General features: G+C 37.1%; 1 protein-coding gene across 7 annotated transcripts in view; it reads left to right on the top strand.

Annotated features, from left to right (window-relative positions):
• LUZP2 (leucine zipper protein 2) overlaps positions 1 to 15,730 on the top strand; it is a 151,334-nt gene that overhangs the window by 19,036 nt on the left and 116,568 nt on the right. The window lies entirely within an intron of this gene.

Here is a 15,730-nt window from a genome sequence, read left to right as displayed (position 1 = left end):
GAAATCTTAGAGGTGCAGGAGCAGGCCATCCCCATTGTGCTGCAAGATGAGCGAGCAGGGAAGAAGACTGGCCTGGCTGAACAGAGAGCTTCTGCAGGAGCTCAGGGAATAAATAAAAAGAGTCTTGACTCAGAAAGAGTACAAGGATGTTATGCCATGTAGAAAGAAAATTAGAAAGTCCAAAGCTCAACTAGAACTCAATCTGGCCACTGCTGTAAGAGATAATAAGAAAAGCTCTTATAAATACATTAACATCAAAAGAGCCATGGAATATCTCCATTCTGTATTGGGTGTGGAGGGGGGACACTGTGACCAAGGATGAGGAAAAGGTTGAGGTACTTAACACTTTCTTTGCCTCAATCTTTAAAATACCAGTATCTTCAGAACATCAACCCCATGAGCTGGTAGGCAGGGCCAGGGGGCAGAATAGGCCCCCTGTAATCCACCAGGTTGGGTGGGCGTGTGATCTACTAGAGGACAAAGGATCTGAAAGACTGATAAATAGGTAGGTGGGTAGCTAGATAGACAGAGGCCAATGCATGAGGTTCAACAAGGTCCAGGTCCTACGCTTCAACCACAACAACCCCTCCTGGGGTGGAAAGTGGCCCAGTGGAAAAGGACCTGGGGGTGCTGGTCTGTAGCCAGCTGAACATGAGCCAAGGCAACCAATGGCATCCAGACTTGTATTAAGAACAGTGTGACCAGAAGGACCAAGGCCTTGGACAAGTGATTGTCCCCCTGCACCTGGCACTCCTGACACCACACCTCGAGTCCTGTGTCCAGTTCTGGGCCCCTCACTGCAAGGCAGACATGGAGAGGATGGAGTCCAGAGAAGGGCAATGAAGCTGACAAAGGGTCTAGAGTCCTGTGAGAGACAGCTGAGGGAGCTGGGGTGTTTAACACAGAGAAAATGAGTCTCAGGGGTGACCATATTTGTCTCTGCAACTATGTGAAAGGCGATTATAGCAAGGTGGATGTTGAGAGGATCAGCCTCTTCTCACAGACAGTTAGCAACAAGATGAGGATGTAGCCTCAGGCTGTGCCAGGGGAGGTTCAAGTTCAAAAACAGGAGGAATTTCTTCACAGAAGGGGTTGCTAAGCATAGGAATGGACTTCACAGGGACGTGGTGAATTCACCGTTCCTGGAGGTGTTAATGAAGTGACTAGATGTGGCATTCAGTGCATGGTCTAGTTGACAAGGTCATATTCTGTCAAAGGTTGAACTCTGTCTCAGATGTCTTTTCTGATCAAATTGATCTGTGATTCTGTGCAGGTGTGGGTTCTCTAGACTACTACAAATAAACATAACTAATAAAAGGTATTAAAAAAAGGCAAGTGCAAAATATGTTCGTTATGCTTAATCAGATACATTTGCATTAAGGATCTAAAGCAGTAGGTACAATGTCAACCGAGAATCAGAAATTAGTAAGACTTAATAGTGTACCTTTCATTTAAATCTAGTTAAGATTTTAAGATCAAGATTTGATTAAGTTCTGTCTAGAAAAGCTCTAAGAAGATCTGTTCTCACAGGAATATGCATTGAAACTTGTGCTGTAGCTTTACCATAAACATTTGCCTGTTTCAGGAGTTGTAGCATCTTCTGTCAGCCCTGATGTGCACTGTGTCTCATGTTAGTAGTATTATGTACTGTGAGTACTGGTAGATCACATAAATGATATGAGGATTGAAAATTAATGTGACTAAACATCACAGCATATAATACTGATTTTCTAGTAACACTGTTAAACAGAGCCAGGGTGAACAAATCTTCAGAACATTAATTTGTATTTATAATTGTGCTGTTTAACACAGACTGTAATGATTTTGACCTTTGTGCACAAGAATAAACTAATCCTCAGGTTTTAAGTAATTGCCACACTATATTTGGTATTGACTAAGCAGTTACATTGCCTTCAGCATCAAATAGAAGCAACTTGCTAGACTTAATCTCAGACAATTATAGTTTATCAGATTATGATTTTTACATAATTATTAAGATTGTAGACTTTGAAGGATATAATGAAAATAGGCCTGACTTTGAAATCTAATTTAGATTTGAAGACCCAAATTAGTTGGGAAGATACTGTCTTTCCTCTCCCCCATAGAGAAGAGTACTCCTAGCTTTCATGCCTGTGTGTCAGAGGCAGCAGAAGTAATTTTTGTAATTTCTTGTAGCATGTTTTGCTCAATGTGTGTATATATATATATATGTGTGTGTAGAGGAGAAACGATTAAGTATATGCAAATACTTGTAGAGAATTCATGGAGTGTACTTAAAAATTGAAGAGAAAAAATACAAAGACTGTATAATGAAGTTTCCTTTGTTATGTTGGATGTTTAGCTATTTTGCTCCTACCTCACTTCTCTTAAGGGAAAATGTTGCTTTTTGTGTTTCATGGTGGCTTGGCTGTTGCTTTTAATAATTACTTCTGAGGGAAGGTTATTCAGCTTTGGAATAAAAGAAGTCTGTCTTTCATTTTGGCTATTAAAGAGGCCATGTTGAGACCATTCTGTTGAGAACTAAAAAGAATATTTGTTTGAACAATTTGAACATCAGATAACTGTACTGATTAGATAACTGTACTGACTTCCCCTGTGAGGTTTTATTAATGATCTTATCTGTGATGGGAGTAGAGAGATTGACCTGAAAGTGGGGAAATTTTGTGCAGAAGTTTTGTATCTGTTAGAAAACATTCTTATAATTCATATATTAACAGGAGTATTACCTTTCTATAGCTTTTTGTTATTTATGTTTTTTCATAAGTTGATTGTACAGATTGTGGTTGCTGTGGTGTAGAAATGTATCAGTGCTGCTTTCCTTAACTGCAAAAACAGGTCAGCTCCAATTCTTTCCATTTCAAGGCAGTGGAACTACTTGCAAATAACTGACTCTTGTAAATAACTTCCCTGACATTCTCTATTTCTATGTTTTTTATACAATCAACCAGTTTTGGAGGACAGAGGGCAGGAAAAAAGGGCTTGATTATTAAATGAACTGTTTTAGCATATATGTTATTAAGGTAGTATGAGATTAAATGGGGATTATGATTTGGCATGAGAGAGGCATTATGTAGATAAACAGATTTTTTTTCAAGACTTCTTCATTTCAATTTAATGCTTAGTCGTTTACTTTAATATCTTCCATTTTTTCAGAGCAGTGTTTCCTAGTTAGTGCTAAGATTTTTTTCCTAAACCAAAGAAGGGACTTTTTGTTGGGTTACGAACTTCCTTGGAATGAAAATAGATTATTTTCAGAATTAAATGAAACCAAACCAACAAGAAAACAAAAAGAAAAACAAACAAAAAAAAACCCCAAAAAACCAAACAAAAGCCCACAAAACTTGCTAGGAGCTCATTCTCTGGTGGTAAGGTTTTGATTGTTGGCTTTTTTTTCAGGGTGGTGGGGGTGTAGGTTGTTTTTTGTTTTTGTGTTTTGGGGTTTTTTCATTGTTGGGTTTTTTTTTTTTGTTTGAAGGAGGTTGTGATATTTCTGACTTTGGGGAGTTTCTTTGGAGAGAGCTTGTTTTTTGCTGTGTAGAGGGTGGGTTACTGTCTGAAGCATTTCTGGAGCAAAAATGCTGTCTGGAGCATTTTTGTTGGTAGATGAATTCTTATTTAATGAATGGCTAACAAACATAATGATGCCTGAAAGATGATTTTTTTTCCGCTTTCTTCTCTCCATAGGTGTTATGGAAGTGGTCTATGGAAGTAATGGCATTCTGTGAAAGTTTGTTTGTGATTTAGTTTAAGGGAGAAAATATTTAGGGTTCTTATTGAAAGCTTAAGCAACTTGACTCCTTGAATTGTTGAAATTATTCCAGAACAAATCAATCATGTACTTGGGTTGTTGCGGTTCTTAAGAAGGACTGGAAGTGTTCAGTACCTCTGCTAAGATTCTCTGGCAGCATCTGCTGTTTCTTTAGTTTCTATGTATCATTTCATCTTGTTTGTCTTCACCTTAGGGTTAATCTTACTGTGAAAATACTCTATAGATGTAGAATGTGCTTAAACTTTCTGTGTAAGAAACAACAGAAAGCAAGCCAGCTAGTTTTGCTTTCACCTGTTTCATTCTGTATTATTTTCTGTATCTCTTCTCATAAAACCTCCTTGCACAGAGTTACATAAGGACTGAAGTAATTTTAATCTCTTGAGAGAATAATAAAGTTCAGGAAAAACATCAAAGAGTGCAGAAAAGAATAATTCAAACAATGTGGGATGTATTCCCAATTCTGCATATTTTTTCCTATGAGATTGTTATTTTTTATTTATTTTTACTTTTCTACTGTTCTTTAGAGTATGTTTATGAAGAATGCTTGAGGGTTCAACAGTATTAATTGACTAGACAAAATGCTTTACATTGCAGAGGACATCTTTGTAGTAGTGGTAAAATGTGAGCTAGCAGACCAGTTGAAAATTGAGTTATAAAAGTATCTAAGAGATAGCAAGTTAATTGTGGGACTAGAAACAAGCTGCTTTTTGGTTTGGGGTTAATCTGAAATCTCTGTATTATATTGCAAAAAAATAGTGGTTTCAGGTCCAGAATCCATTCCCTGCAGTGTTAGAATACATTTGGATTGAAATAAAATTGAGAACTTAATGCACCTGAGCAGAATGGTCACTCGTTCTCTTCAAACAGAATGAAGTAAGAAAGCATTGTCACCCACCTTGCATAAAGCTCAGCAATCAGTTTAAGGCCTATCATATTTTTCATACTAATGTAAGGCCTTCATAAAAATAGTATTTTGAGTTGTTGGAATTATTGCTATATATTGTTATATTGAATCCTAAAAGTTAGACCTTATTTTATACTCCAGAAATTGTTCAAAAATTCAGTTTTGGAACACAAAATGATCTTGGTGAAATATGAAAAGTGAAGTTGAACCTTTTTATAAGTAATGTTAGTAGGGAATCAAATTTTTCATGTTTTCCTTAAGGACGCACTAAAAGCCATAGAGGATTTTTTTTACATTATATATGTATATTCTATGTAGATGTGTTCATGAAAACTTCAAAACTCCAAAAACTCTGCTCAAAGTCTCCAAAACACCGAATTATAACAGCTGGTGCAATGCTATTTACATTAATAGAAATACAGGATAGATCCAAATTACATGGCAACATCCAATTCTTGAATGTTCTATGTGTAAAAATGGACTGAGTACACATTTGATTGTGGTAACCTCTGAAGTGTGTTGAGTTCCCCCCCGCCCCCCCCAAAAAAAGTGATAGTTGGTGTGTGTTTGCAGGAATTTATCTCGGAGCTATCCTGAACTGGTGAACATGGTCAAGAGGCAGAGAGAGTAGCCAGGAAGAACACCAAGGCAGGCAGCAGAAGAGTAAAAACCTAGGTTTTGACTAGATGAAGCATGCATTCCTTTCAGCAGTAAAAAGTGATTGCCAAGAATTTGTGTTACTGCACAAAACACTTCAGGTTTCTGGGACTGATTTGTGAAAATGCACTGGGAAGCAGTTAGAAATATTTTAAATATGGAACAGTCCTGCTGTCAAACTCAATGGATATCACCAAACCATCCCATGAAATATGCACATTGCAAGCTTTCTTCCACAGGTCTGCTAGCTAAAGAATTTTTAGGTAGTTTCTGTGTTGTATGAAGAATGTATCCCCCTCCAATGCTTAAAAAAATGCTAAGCATAGCAAAACCTGTTTATTATAAAGGACCACAGTAAAATAGAAGTCACTTCTTGCACAGCTGGTGCTGTTGAGAGAACAGACTGCTTTCAATATTCTGCCTGAACAGTGTAAATTCTATATTACAGTGTCAAGAAAGTATTTGGAAAATATAAGAATAAGATTTATGTAGCATATTTGGCAATGACTCTTCATGAAGTACAAAAATATAAAGGGTAGAAGTTCTGACATTGACAGTTTCAGGGAGAAAAAATTCATCAACTATCTAAAGTCAATATTGCAATGGATTTTTTCATTTATTAATGAGACTATTAAGCAAAATGACATTGTTACAAATCATTATGTTGCATTACATTATTAATCATTACAAATGTAATTGTATTGGTCAGAGAAATACTAAATTAGAGCATTCACCTTGGATATTTTGTTTGATTACTATTTCAAAACAGGAAGCAAGTGGTGTTTAAAATTCAGTGTGCACTTGAGATTTTTGACAAAAGAAATCAACAAATGAATCTGTAAGTTCTTCGTAAGATTGAAAATATGGAGGATGTGTACTGCAGAGCACAGTAATTTGCTGAATATTCATACTTAGAAAAGTGATTTAATGCAAAGTAAAAACAAAACTCCAATCTCCTCAAACCTGAAATCATTGAATATGTTTTAATTGCTGAATTCTTGCTTAGTGTCAAGTTGTATTCAGTAATCTTCACTTTATGAGATCTCAGCTAATCACAGAATTCTTAGGATTGGAAGGAACCTCTGGAGATCATCTAGCCCAGCCCACCCTGCAAGGCAGGCTCACCTAGTGCAGGTGACACAGGAATGCACCCAGGTGGGTTTTGAACATTTTCAGGGTGGAAACTTCCCTGGGCGGCTGTTCCAGTGCTCTGTTACCTTCAGCATAAAGTTCTTCCTCATGTTGGGGTGAAACTTGGTGTGTTTTAGTTTATGTCCTGTCACAGGACACCACTGCCAAGGGCTGGCACCATCCTCTTGGCAGCTGACCTTGAGATATTTATATGCATTAACGAGATGCCCTGCCAGTGTTCTCTTGTTCAAACAGGCCCAGCTCCCACAGCCTCCTCATAGGAGAGATGCTCCAGACCCCTCATCATCTTTGTGACCTCTGCTGGATCCTCTCCACTACCTCCTTGTCTTCCTTGTACTGAGGAGCCCACAGTAGTTAAGGTGCTAAAGCTTATTAGAAGTCTTATTAATATCAATATGCAAAATCCATTTTTTACCTTGACTGTTGCTCTTGGGGTGGAAATTTTGTACCTATAAATTTTAACTTAGAGTATAGGTAAATGTTAAGGTTCACTTTTTACTTTCTGTTTGTAGATGTGAATGACAGAAAAGAAATTTGAAAGCTCATTTTGACAGGTTAATCACCGTGTATTTGTAAGGAAGTAAAAAAAAATGTTGGAAGAATAGAGATTTGTCAATTATTTAATTCTATGCATAGAATTACCTGTACTTGCTCTGATCTAAGTAGATAGGGTCACTCGACCTGGAGCTTCTTGAAATGGCTTTTAAAAATAAACTAAAGCATGCTATGTGTTCTGGCAGTGTAATTTTAAACTGGTGTTTAGGCTTTAAGGTGTAAGTGAATTACCCTCCAAAAAAGATTGCTGAAATGTGGAAATCTGTTTGAGTGATACCCACCTATGGTTACTTTACCATTGTAATACTGAATATGTTTGTAAGTGTTCAAGGCCAGGTTGGATGGAACTCTGAGCAACCTGCTCTAGTGAAATGTGTCCCTGTCCATGGCAGGTTGATTGGAACTAGATGACCTTTAAGGCTCCTTCCAACCAGGCCATTTTATGTATGGCTGAGTATCACTTTTTCTGGTATCTCTCAAATCAGAAAATATATTTACTTGATGTACAAACACTTTCTTTTGCTTTTTCCCTTTTCTTCTCAATGAGCAATTAAAAAATTATAATTTTAAGCTAGATGGAGCAACATACTTAGAGCAACATACTGGTCATGGATCTGTACCCTACAGAGAAGCATTCAACCAGCTTATCTAAAAACCGGATCCAGTTTTGAGTCTGGAAAATAGCCAGGATTTTGTGTTTTAGTCTGAGTTAAAACACCAGCTTAAGCAGTTGTCATTCAGAAACTGTGAAGGAGGGGGAAAAAATACCACAAACAAACCAAAACCACACAAAAACCAACCCAAAGGCAAAACATCCCATCAAACTCAAGCAGAGGAATTAATAAAATCTGGGTTTTTCTGGCTTGGAATATTTTGAGATGCCAGCTAAATTTCCTTGTCAATTTTAAGATATAAACTTATTTTTCAAGTGCAGTATTAAAAATATTATGGTCTGGCTGGTGGTTTGAAATACCTCATCTTTTGGAAAGGCCCCTTTTCTATACCTAAGTGTTTTTGCAACCCAGAGCATGTCAGATTTCATAACTGTACTTGAGTAACTGATTGTAGCATATCAAGCAGGTTAATGAGGATCACGTATATTTCTTCATGTTTACTAAATGGGTTTTGATTGCACATAAATGTACTGTTTCCCAGCTCTTTATGTCTATGCTTCATTTTACTGGTAATTATATTTCTTGGCCCATAAGGAGAGTCTTCAACATGTTGGCAAGTTTTCTGGCAATAGAAAGTTGCAACTGAGAGGGATGTACTGATGGAAGAAAACATTAGGAAAATACCATGAGGTCCTCCCTACTTGTGGAATTTCTTGTGCTCAAGCTTTTGATTCCTCTGTGAGGGTGAGTTAATGAACAGTGGAGATTTCAAAGTAAACAACGCTCACATGATTGCTGGCAAGCCTCTCTGTCCCTGTTTTGGGGACCAAGGCCTTCAGATTGTGTGAGTCTGTACAGCACAGGCACTCAAAATATCCAAGAATAGCAGACCTTTTAGCAGAATTATTTTAGGTCTGTGCAGTATCTGCACAGCTTTTATCCTTGCCTACCAATGCAAGCAGACCTTTAAATTTAGTTGAGCAAAAGTAGTCGGAAGAGAACTGGGTATTGATGGCCTGTGTCATGATTGAACAAGAAAAGGAAGCCCTATTACAGTTATTTCTGGAGGAAGATGGAGGAGTAGAAATATCTTGTAACTTTTTATCACATATACAGTAAGATTGTGCAGCTATAAGGAAATTCCTTATTACTAACACAAAAAAGAAAACCCAGCCTGCATTGCACACGTCAGATGTTTTTTCTGGTCTTCATTCTGATGGAGGCTCCTGGGGGTTCCAGGAATTGTACTCTGTTTTAATAAATAAAATTGCATCCTGGTGCTAACAATGCTACATAGAGAAGTGACAGTGCTCTGCATTCAAATGACTCTCCAGTACACAAGGAAGTGAATATCCCTGAAATGGTCAAGGAAACAGTAGTGGAATCCATACAGCCTGCCTATTCAATGCTGCTCTGTAGGAAAGAATGAATAATGCTAGAATTTGGCATGATCAACTAAGTTCCCAAATGATGTGCTAATTAGGAAAGCAGACAAAATGAGAACTGTGGAAGCAAAATGTAACTTTAAACAAAAACATCAATTGTATGAGTTGATACGAATAGGAGGTTTTTTCATTTAAGGAAGTCAGCACTGGCTTTATATACTGTTTAGTTTTTAAAACCTGTTATTCCTTGGCAGGCATTCTCCAAGGAAGAGATAATCTGCTATTTCATCAGTTAGAATGAGAAGTCTGTGTGGTGTGATTAATAAACATGAACCTGCAATTAAGTAAAAGAGAAAGAGGTTTGTCTGGTAAAATAAAAGAGGAAATAAAAAATGGTCCTTTGCTCATTTTTGCTCTTACAAATCTCAGTGGAATTGTCCTTACCTACAGGGATCTGCATCTCTTTATTTAGTACCTGCAATTATAGACATGAAGTACCATGTGAAGAAGCACTAGAATAACATTTTCAATTTTTCTAGTAGAGATTCAACGAAGCAGAGAAAGTGTTGTCCCAAAATAGTTACTTTCACCTGGTGTGCAATAGGCCAATCCACACATAGAGTTGAGGTATGTGATTTATTTACAGTTCTGCATGGAAAGAAGGGCTGGGTGGCAAATCCATAAAGTCAGCACAAGAACTATCAAAACTTTTCACTGTTTATAGATTTTAATAAACAAAAGCATTAATGTTCATTGGGTACAAGTTACCTAGTTCTTTTGTTAGTTCATATTCTCTCTACTATTGGTCAATATTTCTCTCACTTCTCTTGCTAAGTAGTCTGCATACTCTTTCTGCTTTGAGTTGATTGGTTTCTTGGGTCAGTAGTTGTGATCTTTTTGCCAGAATTGCCTTTTACCCAGCCAGAGCTGATTCAGCACAATTGCTGAGTTGTCCTTATTAGTTTTTTCCTCGGTGGTTCTGCCAAATGTCCTTCTGGCCTGTAAATTTTGAATTATTTGTGTCCACTATCAGTGGCACGTCCTTCTTCCCAAGCTTTGTTAACCTCCCCCTGGGTCTGAGATAATTGAAGCATGTCCAGCCCTAAATGGTAATGAAGTAATTCTGCCAACAAGTAATTTACCTTTCTGAGACCTGGACCTCACTTAGATATTACCTGCTCTGTGTTCCATGGATTAAATCTCCCTACTTGTTGATGAAGCTTGAAAAGTATACAAAGAATGAACATCAAAATCATCCTTTCTTAAGAAAATTTTACATCAGACAAATTTTGCAGCAAGAGGAATGGCTTTACAAGTACAAATCACAGCTACAAGAATATAGTATAGAAGCCTATTCATAATGCTTGCACATTAATTTTTCATTTGATATTTTAATCTTTGTAGGGGAATAGATTCACAGAACTGTGCAGTAGGTAGGGCTATAAAAGCAAGGCTTAGAAAGAGCATTCTTAGAAATGCTCAAAATTTCAAAATCTGTTTTGAGATGACTCTAAAGCAGTTATCAGTACCTCCATTGCCCCCAGCTTATATAGCCACTACCCATAAAAGCTCAAACCATCTCCTGTGCAAAAGGCACTTAAGTATCACTAAAATTGGACTACAGAATCTCTTTCTGGGTAGATACTGAGGCTTTTAAGGGCACAGTTTACCCTAATACAGAAATGTGTTCTCTCAAATATGAAGTTGGATGTGTAATGTATAAATTCCATTTTTTTGCTAGTGTAGAGGGTTTCTCTGAGTACCTTAAACTGAGAAAACAATACTGAGCAAGGAGCTGTGCTGGCTCAGACACTATATCTTATTCCACCTGAATATCTTCTACTACAATATGGGTAATCTGTGCTTCCAGAAAGCTTGCCCAGATTGTCTTTATCTCCGTTCCTCTTATTTGTCTCAACTTTCCCATCTCACATAAAATCTCAGTGATTATTAATATGAATGTCAGCTTTCAGGTAGGTACAACTGTGTCATTGATGTAATTTCTTCTATTTTGCTCGTGATCTCAGTGAAGTAGCTGTTTTCTGAGGTATTAGTATAGCATCTTGGGAAACCTTGATCCTTGTCATACAGGATTTTCATAAGCACTAGTAGCAATAGTTGAGGTAGAGAGACAGAATAGCTGCAAATGGAACTTGATATTTAGAAACATTCCAGATGCTTACAATTCAAGTTCTTTTTTAGGGTTCTCAGGGTTTTCTCATGGCTGTGGTTTGCAAGGATTTTTGTTGTTGTTGTTGGTTTGGAGTGCTTGTTTTAAATTCAAACTTACTGGTAAGTAAGACTAATGCAATTGTATTAGTGGGAAGTAGTTAACTTTATTAGTAACAAAGTTGAATAGCCTTTACGTAGCTTTTAAAATCCTGTGACTTCTTCATGGATTTGTCCTGATTAAGTTTGACCCCTGTTTTTCTAGGATGTAAATGTTTGAGTACTACAGGTAATGCTTTCTCCCACAATAGTAAAATATCAGTCAGTAACCATTATACAAAATTGATGTAGTTTTGCAGGTGTACAATAATGTAGATTTATGCTATAAACTATTCTCAGACTCGAGGTTTGTTCTGTTCATTCTAGTGTATGCTCTATACTGCCTGAGTCAAATTATTCATACCAAAATTCCTTCAAAAAAGTTATCAGTGAGTGACAGAAAGTTCTTGTTTACTCTGAGATGCCCTTTGATGTGTATTGCCTCTTTTTATGGGGTGTCATTAGTCAACCTCTGCTCAAGCACACCAAGACTGCAAAGTCTTTGGTCACTTTGTTCTTGGTGTTCTTGCATGAGAGTACAGGGAAATAACATATACAACTAATACACCATGATAGTGAAGAGTCCAAGTCTGTGCTACCTGTCATTTAAGTGACTGAAAAGTTCAGCTGAATGTAGTTAAACCAAAACCCATTCCGCACTAAGAAGATTTTTGTGTTTCGTGAGAAAGACAATAATAGGTAGCTTCAAAAAACCCCGCATAAGTAGATCGTATTGCTGAATTGATGCAGTGTCAATGAGATTATCCAAAACAGCAGTTGTTTGCTAATGCAAATAAAAGTTGGCATTTGCATCCTGAAACACTGAAAGCTTCAATAAATTTGGAAGTTTTGACTGATGCTCTGAGAAGCAGAGGTAAAGAATGAAAAGAGTAGATCATGGTAGGAGCTCAGAATGCAGAGTTATTGAAGGGAGAAGATTTCTCCTAAATTTCCATCAGAAGAATAACTTACCTTATATATGTTATATATATATAGATATGACATATAGGCATAGTAGCAGTTTTAGCATATGTAATACCAAATTTGAAAAAAGCATCAGCTCTGGTTTTTTGTGAATGTTTATTAGTCTCTGAAAAACATAATTTTCTAGGTGAAATCCAACAATGTTTTAATCACTTCTGTAAATTATAATGGTTTTTCTTATTTCTGGATATGCCAGGTGTGAAACACAGCTTACAGAATAAGAAAATTAGAACTTGTGAACAAACGCTCTGTAAATGCTGGATCTCTTCCAAAGATCCAACTTCTTTAATTTCAAGTTATGTTTGAGCACCTCTTCTTACAGAAATGGCTTAGCATCCTCTATTAGCCATCTGTGATGTATGATACAATTTTCCTGTGGGTGGTATGAAATGGAGAGGAAGCTTTGGGATGTTTTCCAAGCTTGTTAACATTTTCCCAATGCCTAGTCCACTTGAAAGCTGGATTCACCACCATCTTAAGTTTTCAAAAAGCCTACAAAATCCTAGTATTTTTTTAGTGTCAGATACAGGTGATGTAGGAGAAAAGTTTCATGAGCAGTTAAAATTTATCTTACGTTGATTTAGTTTACTTTGAAAGAAATGAAGGACTGATCTGGTTGGAAGATATTTTCATTAGTAAGAAGGGCTTTAGTCTAGTCCAGTGCATAGTAACAATAATAATTATTGCAAGGTAAATCAGTCAACCAGGATAATAGCTGTAAGTGTTTCTAAACCTGAAAACTGGGCAAGCAGCAGTTCATTCCTTGGTATTAAAGTTTCACAAAGCATGAACTCTGAAGTTTAACACATCAATGTATTTTGATTTTAATCATGAGACATATCTTGGAAAATATTGTATCTATATCTGAACCCATTTCTGATACAGATTCTTAAATATTTTTTACTCTTAATTGTATGGTATTAGTATCCATACTAATATTTACCATTAGCCTTTGCTTCTATTTTTCTTTCAGTCATTTGGAAGGAAAGTGAGGAGACCAAGGATTGTAATTTACAAAATTGGAGCATTTTTCATATACTCTAAACTGACTGACTTCATTTTATCTGGTCTATTTTTTTTCTTTGATGACAGGACAGGTTGATTTCTCGAGTAAAAGGACAGGTATAATGACTGAAATTACTTAAATAGAAGGAGTTCTGCTCTTTGGTGTCAGCAATTTCATGAGCAGTCAGCACTTAACCGTATAGGAAAACAGTGTCATGCTTCTGTTGTTAGCAGACATACATTTCCTTTTGCATGAGTTACGGGGAATATCAAGGAACGATCTTACTACAATTTTATCCAAACCCTGCTCCTCTCTCTCTCTCTGTCTCTGTGGATGATTATACATGCTCACTGGTGTTGACATGAAAAAGGAGAGGAGATCAGCTGGTAACAGTCTGCATTAATACAGGGATAAAAGAAAGGAAAAGATGCTCCTGGGTGTTGTCTTTCATTTGCTAAGTTAACCAGTCTGACATTAAGGTCTGTATATGGACCTGGCAAACTAATTCCAAATATATTTCTAGTGTTGTGTGCTGTGATGTATTTTATCTGGACTGAGAGACAAAAAACTTTCAAGAACTGTTCAGTATGTTGTGTCACCTCTCTGTACAGGCTCCTTTGTTCACAGGCTGGATCTCTGTGTGCAGCAGTGCTGTGACTGATGCTGGCAGAGCCTTGCACTTACCCCTGTGCATCTGAGCACATGTGGCTTTGGTCTGGAGCCAGATCTGGACTGTTGGCCACAGTTTTTACACTGCTGGCCTTTGTAGCTGTGGTGGTTTTCAGGTGGTAGGGTTTTCATCAACTGCTCTGGTGGCTCTGCTTAATCGTGGTAAAGGGCTTCATAGTCTGTACTGGTAAAGCACTTTTTCTTTCCTGGGTTTTGGAGTTCCAGTGGAGATTTCAAAGTACAATCTCTAGACCTATACTATTAATTGACTTGATAATTCTTCTTTTTGATAACTTTGAAAGCAGAATGATGCGGCGATTAACAGTACCAAGAAACTGAAGGCTGAATGAACTTGCAATTGAGTAGACGAAAATTCCACACTTTACATTAACTGAGTACCACCATCTAGATGGTAATGCTTAGATAATAATTTAGAGATAAAGTTTAATTTAGATAGCTTACCACCAATTTTATTAAAGCCATGTAGTCAAAGTTTCTAAACTTAAATGCATTTTTCTAAGATTTCTTACTAGCTATCTGTCAACAGGAACAGGTGCATATCCTTGGTCATGTAAGTAAAATACTAGTGAGGGGTATTTTATTTTTTCATTTCGAAATGAAAACAACATTATTAAAAGCCCTTCTAATTGTTCAGAAGATGCTAAAGGTACAGTTTGTAGAACTGTGTATCTACCACATGCAGTACTGTAAAGATTAATTTTTCTCCTCCATTATCTGGCAATTCAAGTTAACTGGCTCTTAGATTCTCTCTCACATGTTGTGGGGGCCCTGAGGGGCATTCCCTGGGTTAGATTGACACAAGAAGCTTCCCTCAAAAGATTCCCTGTTCTGTTCGACCCTGTTGGCTCCTTCCCTTGTTCCTGTGTCCCTCAGCCTCTCACTCCCTATTCCCCCACTGGCCCTGATCTTTGTACTGCCCCATGCCACTGTTCAGCCCCTACCTCTGGGGACACAGAAACCTGGACTCTGCCCATGAGTGGCCCTTGGACCCTGAGCATCTTACCTTGTGCTGAATTAAATATCTGTGGATATTGTACAAAAGCCCTTTTTGCTTCCTTACCCTGGGCTTTATTAGCAGCTGTTTTGGCTGCTACAATGTGTTATACATAATACAATGGAACATTTTCATAATTTGAGCACCTAGCGTGGTATCAGCCTAAATATCCTTCAACTGATTTAATTAGCAAAGCTCCATGTTGATCACTTTGCAATTAAACTTTCAAATTGTGTGAGGAAAAAAGGAATCCTTTTACAAAACAAAAAATTAGAATTAGACCTGTGAAACAGTAATTTACATTTCTGTTTTAGGAAATTTGTTAAACAGTTAATGAATTATTCAGCTCTAGTTGTGTGTAACATTTATAGATTTTAGTAAGCTTTCCCGTACTAAATTGTACTATTTCTTGCATATTTATTAGCAGAAAAGGGCTCATTAAGAAAATATGTTCATTAACATATCATCTCTTACAAAGAATAGCACTATGTTTTCTGTGATCCATATATTTCTAAATATTATTCCATATATATATATAATATATGTATTGTATTATCATTACCTCTGAGATGCAAAAAAAGAAAAAAAATTATATGGGCTAAGATTATTTAACTATTTTGCTCACTTCTGTGTTCAAAGTTCTCCCCTGGAAGTGTTTAATTTTCAGGAGTCTGAGATGGACTTGGGGGTGGTGGTGGATGAGAGGCTGGACGTGACCCAGCCGTGTGCACCGGCAGCCCGGAAAGCCAAAC

Source organism: Passer domesticus, chromosome 6, assembly GCF_036417665.1.
Source record: "Passer domesticus isolate bPasDom1 chromosome 6, bPasDom1.hap1, whole genome shotgun sequence".
In the NCBI taxonomy this organism is placed as follows: Eukaryota; Metazoa; Chordata; class Aves; order Passeriformes; family Passeridae; genus Passer; species Passer domesticus.
This window is presented reverse-complemented; position numbering and strand designations above follow the sequence as displayed.